The following is a 10,000-nucleotide window of genomic DNA, read 5'->3' as shown; positions in this document are numbered from 1 at the left end:
CCTCAGACATTCTTATTTGAAATATCTAAATTATTCTTATCATAACTAACACCATCTAGTCATTTTCATTCCATTATATCTATTATTCCTCTGGATCTTATTCCCTTTCCTTATTCTGTTTATTCGATGGGTTTTGTTTTTTCCTTCATCATCTTTCAGAATCTATTTTTAGCCACTGCCAACCAACTCCCCCCCTCCCCCCCCCCCCCCCCCCCCCGTCTGCTACCTTCTCCCCTGCAAGTCCAACCTGGCTACCTCAACACTCCCCCCACCTCCACCCCCCTTGTTCTAGGTCTATAACCAACTGCGTCATAATATCTCTCTCTCTCTCTCTCTCTCTCTCTCTCTCTCTCTCTCTCTCTCTCTCTCTCTCTCTCTAATAAACTTAAGCTTTAACTCCTAAGGAAGTTCTATTTCTTTACCAACGTCTGTAACAAAATAATTTCTTTCTCCTTCCCGAGTTCTACTTATCAGAACTTGCTGCTATACCTCTTTCTCTACAACTAAACTGACGGAAGAGGCAGGGGACCTCCAAAATAAGGAATAAAAGTACATTTTCTCTTCATCTTTTACTCATCATCATCTTCTCCTACGCCTATTGAAGCTAAGGGCCTCAGTTAGATTTCACCAGTCATCTCTATCTTGAGCTTTTAAATCAATACTTTTCCATTCACCATCTCCTACTTCACTATTCAAAGTCCTCAGCCATGTAGGGCTGGGTGTTCCAACTTTTATTAGGAAATGTAAATTGCTAAATAGATTATCCTTCAGCCCTTTATCCTCAACCACCTACACATGAATAAATGTTGCTGAATATCCTTTATTCCTTGCTCCTTAATAACCTACAACCCAAAGGAAACTTATCCCCTAGGGGCTGCATTATTGCAAGAGCCCGTGCTTGGCCTCAAGTGCTAGGCAATCTACTGGGTGTCCACAAAGTCTGGGTACAAAGGAAATTTCACTATTTTATTTATGTCATGTTTTCCTGTCCAGATCGAATGATGGCTCTGTCTAAAGAAGAAGAATCGAGTAGGTACTCCTTAAGTGGACGAGAAGGAAGGAAGGATGGCCTTATCACAAAATTGCAAAAGAATTTAACCTTTGACACCCCATTTTAAACCTATTTATTCTACTTTTAATTGAATCGAATTCACTGAATATTGTAAAGCGCAACAAATTATGTATTGAAAATGCTGGATATCATATTACAAAAATATTATCGATTATTATTAGATTTAAATGAAATTGTTTTGTTATGAAAGTATGTTAATCTCCTGTGTACCCAGACCTCTACATTACCATGCACAACAACAACAACAACAACAACAACAAGTCTCCTCTCAACTCTAGCACCGGTAAAGACGTTATAACAGTATCCCCGCTATGCGAGTCGAAGTCAACTCCGCCTTCCTTATTACGATGTTCTTCCCCGTCAATCATGTTTCTCATGAATGCTGCAATATTTCTTTAGAAATATATTTATAATAGAAATCATTCTCTAAGTTATAAATAAGACGAATTAGCTTATCACTTATAAGATTTATTTATTGCTAGAAATGTCAATATTCGAGAAAATAGCGACCGTGCAACCTAAGATGCAAAAGACAGATCGTCTCAATGTTTCCGCTCATCAACATCCCAAATGATTCAATACAAACTCCGATTGGTCGAGAATGACCTATGCTAGCTAGCCAATGGCAGGGCACAGTGCCATCCACTGCTAAGAGACGATATGGTGACGTAAGTTCAGCCCATAAACCATTAAGTGACGGACTTTCTTTGACTGTTTTTAGTTTTTATCTCTAATTTTTGAAAAAAAAAAACAAGTTGATAATACATAATTTATATATAACTTAATTTATTGACTAAAACTTCAACTATTAATAGGAAAGCAAAAATCTCTAATCGATCTTGTAGATTATGAATTACAATCCATTCTCCGTCTGGTATTGGAGAGAGAGAGAGAGAGAGAGAGAGAGAGAGAGAGAGAGAGAGAGAGAGAGAGAGAGAGAGAGAGCTAGGGAAATCGTTTCATGATCTATGAAAGTTGGTGCAACTGAATCCATTGTACAGAGCAAAGGCAGTATACAGTATATGTTTTCCAGGGTGGAAAACAATATATATATAATCTTTATAAGTGACAAATGCCTTCAGATCTTAGAATATTGAATGGTTAAGGGCACTAGAAGAGTTGGAAGACCCAGGCCTACATGACTGAGGACTATGAAGCGTGAAGTAGTTGTTGATGAATGGAGAATGATTGAATTAGAAGCACAAGATAGAGACGACTGTCTAAATCTAAGAAAGGACCTCAGCGTCAATAGGCGTAGGAGGAGATGAGGATGATTGCACTTGAATTGGAACTCAATTCCTTACAATTACATTGCAATTTTCTAAGCAACAACCCTGGTTGGAAAAGCAGGATGCTATAAGCCCAAGGACTCCAACAGGGAAAACAAAAGCTCAGTGAGGAAAGGAAATAATTATATAAATACGATACAAGAGAACTGGTGAACAATTAAAATAACACATTTTAAGAACAGTAAAAGCATTAAAATAAATGATCATTATATAATCTATAAAAGCTGTACTACAAGGAGAGATTATATTACTCCCAAAGCAACAAAATAAAAAAAAAGAAAAAAAAAGGAACTAACCAAGAATAGAACTTCACTGATTTTAATGCTGTACCCCGTATTATTTCATTAATTGCTTGATCATTATCGCATTTGGAGATTTGGAGATTAGGTAATTAGCCTTAGATTAGAAAATATAAATACTTTTCTATTGAAAAAAAGTCGATTTATTGAAAACATAGTTATAACAGTCTTCACCCAACTGACAGACAAAAGGTTACACTGAAAACACAAAATTCATCATATCAACAGATGTAAAATCAATCTAAAAAGCTGAAATAGTTCAACAAACACCATTTTCCCTACACAGATACACAAATTTACTCTGAAGTAATCAGACCTAATTACTTAAACAAAACCAATTAAAGTTTCAAGTTCCCCCAATAACATATCACAACTAGGTTCTTCAGAGAAGAATGAAGAACTAAAGGGGCAACTCAATAGAGTGCAGACCTCCGCTGTGGCAGCTCATTTATCTCTATCTTTTGCTCAACCTTGACTTCAAACTTTGACCTTAACATACATCAATTGGCGTGGATTTCCATACTCAAATATGAACCAAGTTTGAAGTCTCTGTGACAACGATGTCCAAACTTATGGCTAATTACCTGAATTGGACATTTTGCTTGACCGTGACTTTGACCTTCCAAAATTTCATAATTTCTATAATTTTATATAACAGTTAATCCTTGCAAGTTTCATTACTCTACATTTAAAATTGTGACCAGGAACCTGTTTACAAACAAACACACAAACAGGGCAAAAACATATCCTCCTTCCAAATTCGTTGGAGGAGGTAATAAGGAAAGAAACTATTGGGGAACTGAACGGGGGTGAATTGATTGCTTGCATTCGCCTCTTCATCATCATCATCATCATCCACCCGTTCATAGACTATGTTCTCCTGCGAAGTTATCTCTCTCTCTCTCTCTCTCTCTCCTCTCTCTCTCTCTCTCTCTCTCTCTCTCTCTCTCTCTCTCTCTTGTGGCCTGCACAATTGCACAGAACCATCGCTATGCTATTATTATTATTATTACTTGCTAAGCTACAATCCTAGTTGGAAAAGTAGGATGCTAAAAGTCCGAGGAATCCAGCAAGGAAAATAGCCCATTGAGGAAAGGATATAAGGAAATAAATAAACTATGTAGGCTGTAAAAGTAGTTTATCACATATAAACAATGAAGAGAGAATGGTGTGCCTGGGTATACCCTCAAACAAGAGAACTCTAGTCCAAGACAGTGGAAGAACAAGGTACAGAGGCCAAGGCACTACCCAAGAATACAGAACAATGGTTTAGTTTTGGAGTGTCCTTCTCCTAGAAGACTTGATGACCATAGCTAAAGTCTCTTTCTACACCAGTATGAGCAATCTACCACAAACAAACAGCCCGTAGCAGTAGAATCTGCATTAGAGCAATATCTAAACACCGACATAAAGGCTAAAAGCAAGCGAAAATTCCTCGCCAACCATTCTTGAGCAATATTCACGATTCTACTCAAGGCTAGATTTTAAAGGTTTAAAGGCCACTCATGAATGGCAGAGGCAAGTGAAAGTAATTGCCCAAAGGTTTAAAGGCCACTCATGAATGGCAGAGGCAAGTGAAAGTGATTGCCCAAAGGTTTGAAGGCCACTCATTAAAGGCAGAGCCAAGGGACATTAGTATTGCCCTAGCTAGCAGGACAATTCCCTAGAGACTGACTATATATCCTTATAAGATCAGTACCCTATCTAGGTCTAGAGAGGGTCAGGCAATGGCAGGTGATCTCTCAACAGGTAGATCTACAGGCTCCCCCATACGCCTCCTCCTTAGCTAACAAGGCTGGTGAGGTTGCAGACACTAAAGAAAGTATCTAGTTTGAGCGTGACTCGAACCCCAGTCCGGCAAGTGCCAGACAGGGAGACTACCAATAGGCCACCACTACCATAGATATTTCCATTGCCCTGTAAGCACGAGGTCTTTATGCATCCCATTACAAAGGACAAGGACAGTAGTATCTGGAAAGCATATATCTGATGTCCATGGAAAGGTTTAGGGTAAAAAATCTTTATGGAGTAGATAGAGGCCTTGAACACCAGTTCCGGTTTCGTAAAAGGAAAATGATATGGAGTTCCAATTTCACGCTTGACACAATCAGTTAACGCATACACATCTTCAAATCAACAAAAGACGTTTTGAGAATCAGCCAATGCGATCTAAAATGAAAAAGATTATGATCCAAATATGTTTCAGTAAACAAAAAATCCATTGGACGAGTCTCATAAGGACATAATTTACCTTCATCTCTAGAAAAACCAGTTATGGTAATAAGTATCATAAATTCGAATCCTTCAGTGGCCCTAACCTGAACACACACAGGAATAATTACTCAAAAAAGTTAACTTATAACATCCTTGGATTCCTCCCCCCCCCTTCTCTCTCTCTCTCTCTCTCTCTCTCTCTCTCTCTCTCTCTCCTCTCTCTCTCTCTCTCTCTCTCTCTCTCTCTCTCTCTCTCTCGCTCTGAAAATTATGCAAAGGCCAACTATATGCAAACACAAAATGAAAGACTTATTTAGAGAAATAATCTCGAATTTCTCGAGTCTTATGAAGACATTACTAAACGATTCCTACCATCAGTGTGTGTATTTAAAACCACGTTCACAAATTCACACACTAAAACATACATGATGGGAGAACACCTATTTATTGGATGATAAAAATAGTTTTCAGCTACTACAACATTCGGTGACTTTACTTATACGTAATCATATTCTTCCATGAGTAATGAATTGATCACGTTTTAATTCCCCTTTACAGGTTTTAAAGGTCGCTCATGAATGGCAGAGGCAAGGGACAATGACATTGCCCTAGCAATCAGGACAATGATTTGTCTCAGATTCGTTGCCTTCCAAGTTCAATAGAGGGGTAATGTCAGTACGTTTGCAACAGCCTGTCTTCATATTTCTGATGTAAATAAAATATACATAATATGTACATACATTATGTATAAATATATACATATACTATATATATATATATATATATATATATATATATATATATATATATATATATATATATATATATATATACATATACTATATATAAATACATATATATATATATATATATATATATATATATATATATATATACATACATACATATATATATATATATATATATATATATATATATATATATATATATATATATATATGCTGATACTATTTCTCGGAACAAATAAAGAGAGAGAGAGAGAGAGAGAGAGAGAGAGAGAGAGAGAGAGAGAGAGAGAGAGAGAGAGAGAGAGAGAGAGAGAGAGAGAATACTATTGAAACATAGACCCCAAATATTCATTCCACACGTAGGAAAAAATGAAAATTCACTGTCGCTTATAAAACACACTTCAATTTCTGTATTGTTCCGTTTGCTTCCCTATAAAGAAACATGATTCTTAATAGTACACTTACCAGTTCCCAAAAACATTCAAAACAACAATCCGTTGTCTAGTCCGTGTGAGTGGAGAGAGAGAGAGAGAGAGAGAGAGAGAGAGAGAGAGAGAGAGAGAGAGAGAGAGAGAGAGAGGAATACAACAGGTTTCTTTCGCTTTTCTTTGAAAAATAATTTTTGCTTGCAATGTTGCTAAATTGCAGTAAAATAAAGATTTATTGCAATATATGGCATTTCCTATGTTCTTTGTTCGTTAGCAAGGGATTTGGCACAATATGGCCGAATTTCAAGAGAAAACTGGAATTGGCCATAAAAAACGGCATACACACGCACACACACTCACTCACACACACACACACACACACACACACATATATATATATATATATATATATATATATATATATATATATATATATATATATATATGATCAGAAATAACATTGAAATAGGTCATACTATACCAAAGAGTTATGTTTAACAGAAAGGTATTTGTAACCAGTTTAAACTTCTTAAGTAAATTAAACAAATTGTATGATTCGTATTGCTTATCCAAGTGATTACAGAATGACGTTGGTTTTCTAATACCTTTTTTGTATTGATATTTAGAAATAGAAGAGAAATGAAGATATTTGAAGATTTCAAAGTAATTTGGAGATTCTACAGAGGAAATCTGACTATTTGCTTACACATATCCACATGCACTCCCACATACAAACATAAGCTTTAATAAAAAGGACAATAATAATTAAAAGAAGTAAGTGTTACCTTAATATATATTAATAAATTGACATTTCTTACCTTATCTATCTTAATGTGGATCATCTTTGATCTGAGAAGGATGTCTGGTGGTGGCGTCCTTGCCTGGAGATTGCATCCTCACCATCCTTGTGAGCTAAGGAGGGATTTAGGGGAGCCTATATGTCTATCTACTGATGCATCAGCAGGCATTGCCTGGCCCTCCTTGGTCCTAGCTTGGGTGGAGAGGGAGCTTGGGAGCTGATCATATGGTATATATGATGGGAGAATGTCACTGTCCCTTGCCTCATGAATGACCTTTAAGCCTTTAAACCTGAAAATAGATTGGAGTACCGTTAGTTTCTGAGACAAATAACATTGTTAGAGACAATTCATTGGCTTGCAAGAAAGACACATACGTTTTGCATTCTGCATAGTCTGCATAAGTCTACTGTAATGATGTCTACCGATTTCAGTCCGGACAAAATCTTCGAATTACTCATATATATATATATATATATATATATATATATATATATATATATATATATATAAAGATATATATATGTATATATATATATATATATATATATATATATATATATATATATATATATATATATATATATATATATATATATATATATATATATATATATATATAGATCAACAATTAACAAATGCAACCGTTTCTAGTCCACTGCAGGACAAAAGCTTCAGACATGTCCTTATTCCTGTCTGGGGGTTGGCCAGTTTTGATCACCATGCTTGCCACTGGGTTGGTGATGGTGGAAGATTTTATTATGATCACTCACAGGAAACCAACCTAGTATAGGTAACCCTGACTAGTACAGTCTACCTGATCATGGCAATATACAAAGCACATCACAACCTTAAGACATCCCCACTCAGAAAGGATATATATATATATATATATATATATATATATATATATATATATATATATATATATATATATATATATATATATATATACCCAGATTTAAGACGAACAAACAATTCAAGAACAATCACTTCATCCATACGGCACAAGAAACTCCAACTTAACTCCTCCCTTCATTCGTGTTAATAATTACAACCCTAGTTGGGAAAGCAGGATGTTATAAGCCCAAAGGCTCCAATAGGGAAAAATAGCCCAGTAGGGGAAGGAAACAAGGAAATAAATAAACTACAAGAGAAGTAATGAATAATCAAAATAGATTATTTTAAGAACAACAACATTAAAATAAATCTTTCATATATCAACTATAAAAACTTAAAAAAAACAAGAGGAAGAAAAATAGGATAGAAAAGTGTGATCGGGTATACCCTCAAGCAAGAGACCTTTATAAGGATATTAAATATTGAAATACTCAGCCCACTTACCTAAGGCATTCCATAGCGTTCGATCTTTGAAAAAAAAAAAAAAGAAGTCTCATATTATCTGTACTAAAGCTCTCCGTTTATATATATATATATATATATATATATATATATATATATATATATATATATATATATATATATATATGTGTGTATAAAATGCGTGTGTGTAGGCCTATGTGTGTATATATAGTATATACATATTCTGTATATAAATTTTCATTTTTTTCTTAATTACAATATAATTTTAGTTGTATTGTTCCCGAAGAGCTCTGCTTCATATGGACTTGGACCGAATCTTTATTGGAAATCTTTTTATCTAAATATTTTTGTTCAATAAACATCATTATTATTATTATTATTATTATTATTGGCAGCAGTAGTAGACAATAGCGTAAAGCTAACAATCAATATATCTACCTTGAACACTCAAACATGAATTTGAAGTCTGTGGCAACGATGTATTAGTGATATCTGTGTTACTGTATGAACATGAGTCGCGGTATGACAATGAAACCAAATTTTGTCAAATTTAGTAGATTTGAGAAAAAGGCCCTCGGAAGAATATAAGGAGTTGATTGACATGTAGTTTGGCATTGAAAAGAAGCTTCTAAATGATGCGGATGATGCTACTCTCTTTGCATTGATCCCATCTCCCGAATGTTGACCTGTGATTGGTGAATATTTTACCAGAGATCTTTCTAAACTTATTGCTAGATGCAATTTAAGAGGAATGAAGTTAAACCTTAGAAAATTTCAAAGTATCATTAAAGATAAGTTAAGGGCATTAGATCCTCCCCAACCAGATCTTTTTATGGAAGATATTTCTTCAACTTCTTTCGTATTATCCAAAATATGAAACTGCAACCGCTAGCGGTAAGGCAAATTAGGACTGGTAAGTATAATAAGCTCTAGTGATTACTTAGCTCATACATCCCCACCCACCTGTGTCTCTCGATATTGAAGCTGGAAGACACCTATAAGTTCTCCTTAATGAATACGATGTTCCAAACACTTTTATTAAACAAATATTCTCATTTAGGACGAAAAATAATACATATATCCCCCATAAGGGATATATGTATTATTCCCTCCCATAAGGAAAGTCTTCCTAACAATAATAGAAGGCAATGAATGAATGCAAGGGAGAGAGCCAAGAGATCCTGCCAGGGTGCCTTATGCCTTCTGGTGAATATAGGGGATGGTTCCTTCCTTCCTTCCTTCCTTCCTTTGACTGCTGCTGCTTCTCTTCTTGTGATAGGTGATGATGATGAAAAAGAAGGAGAGAGAGAGAGAGAGAGAGAGAGAGAGGGGGGGGGTGAAGGGAAAGAGGGGAAGTAGTCATTCCCTGGAAAGAGAGAGAGAAGAAGAGAAAGAGAGTAAGAAAGAGAGAAAAGGAGAGAATGAAAGAGAGAAAAAGAAAAAAAAGTAATTATCATATATATACTTTCGATTCCCTCCCCCGTCTGATGCATCCAGAGAGACAATAATACTGCCAAGAGAGAGAGAGAGAGAGAGAGAGAGAGAGAGAGTGTGTGTGAGGGGGGAGTGGGGAAGTAGTCATTCCCGGGAAAGAAAGAAAAAGAGAAAGAGAGTAAGAATGAGAAAAAATAAGAGAATGAAAGAGAGAAAAAGAAAAAAAAGTAATTATCATATATATACCTTCGAATCCTTCCCCCGTCTGATGCATCCAGTGAGAAAATAACACCGCCAGCCAGGAGAGAGAGAGAGAGATCCAGCCAAAAGGTTAAGAAGAAGAAAGAGATACAGAGAGAGAAGGAGAGAAAGTGTGAGAGGGAGTGTGACAACAG

This window comes from Palaemon carinicauda, chromosome 25 (genome assembly GCF_036898095.1).
Source record: "Palaemon carinicauda isolate YSFRI2023 chromosome 25, ASM3689809v2, whole genome shotgun sequence".
Taxonomy (NCBI): domain Eukaryota; kingdom Metazoa; phylum Arthropoda; class Malacostraca; order Decapoda; family Palaemonidae; genus Palaemon; species Palaemon carinicauda.
Note: the sequence above shows the minus strand (reverse complement) of the source record.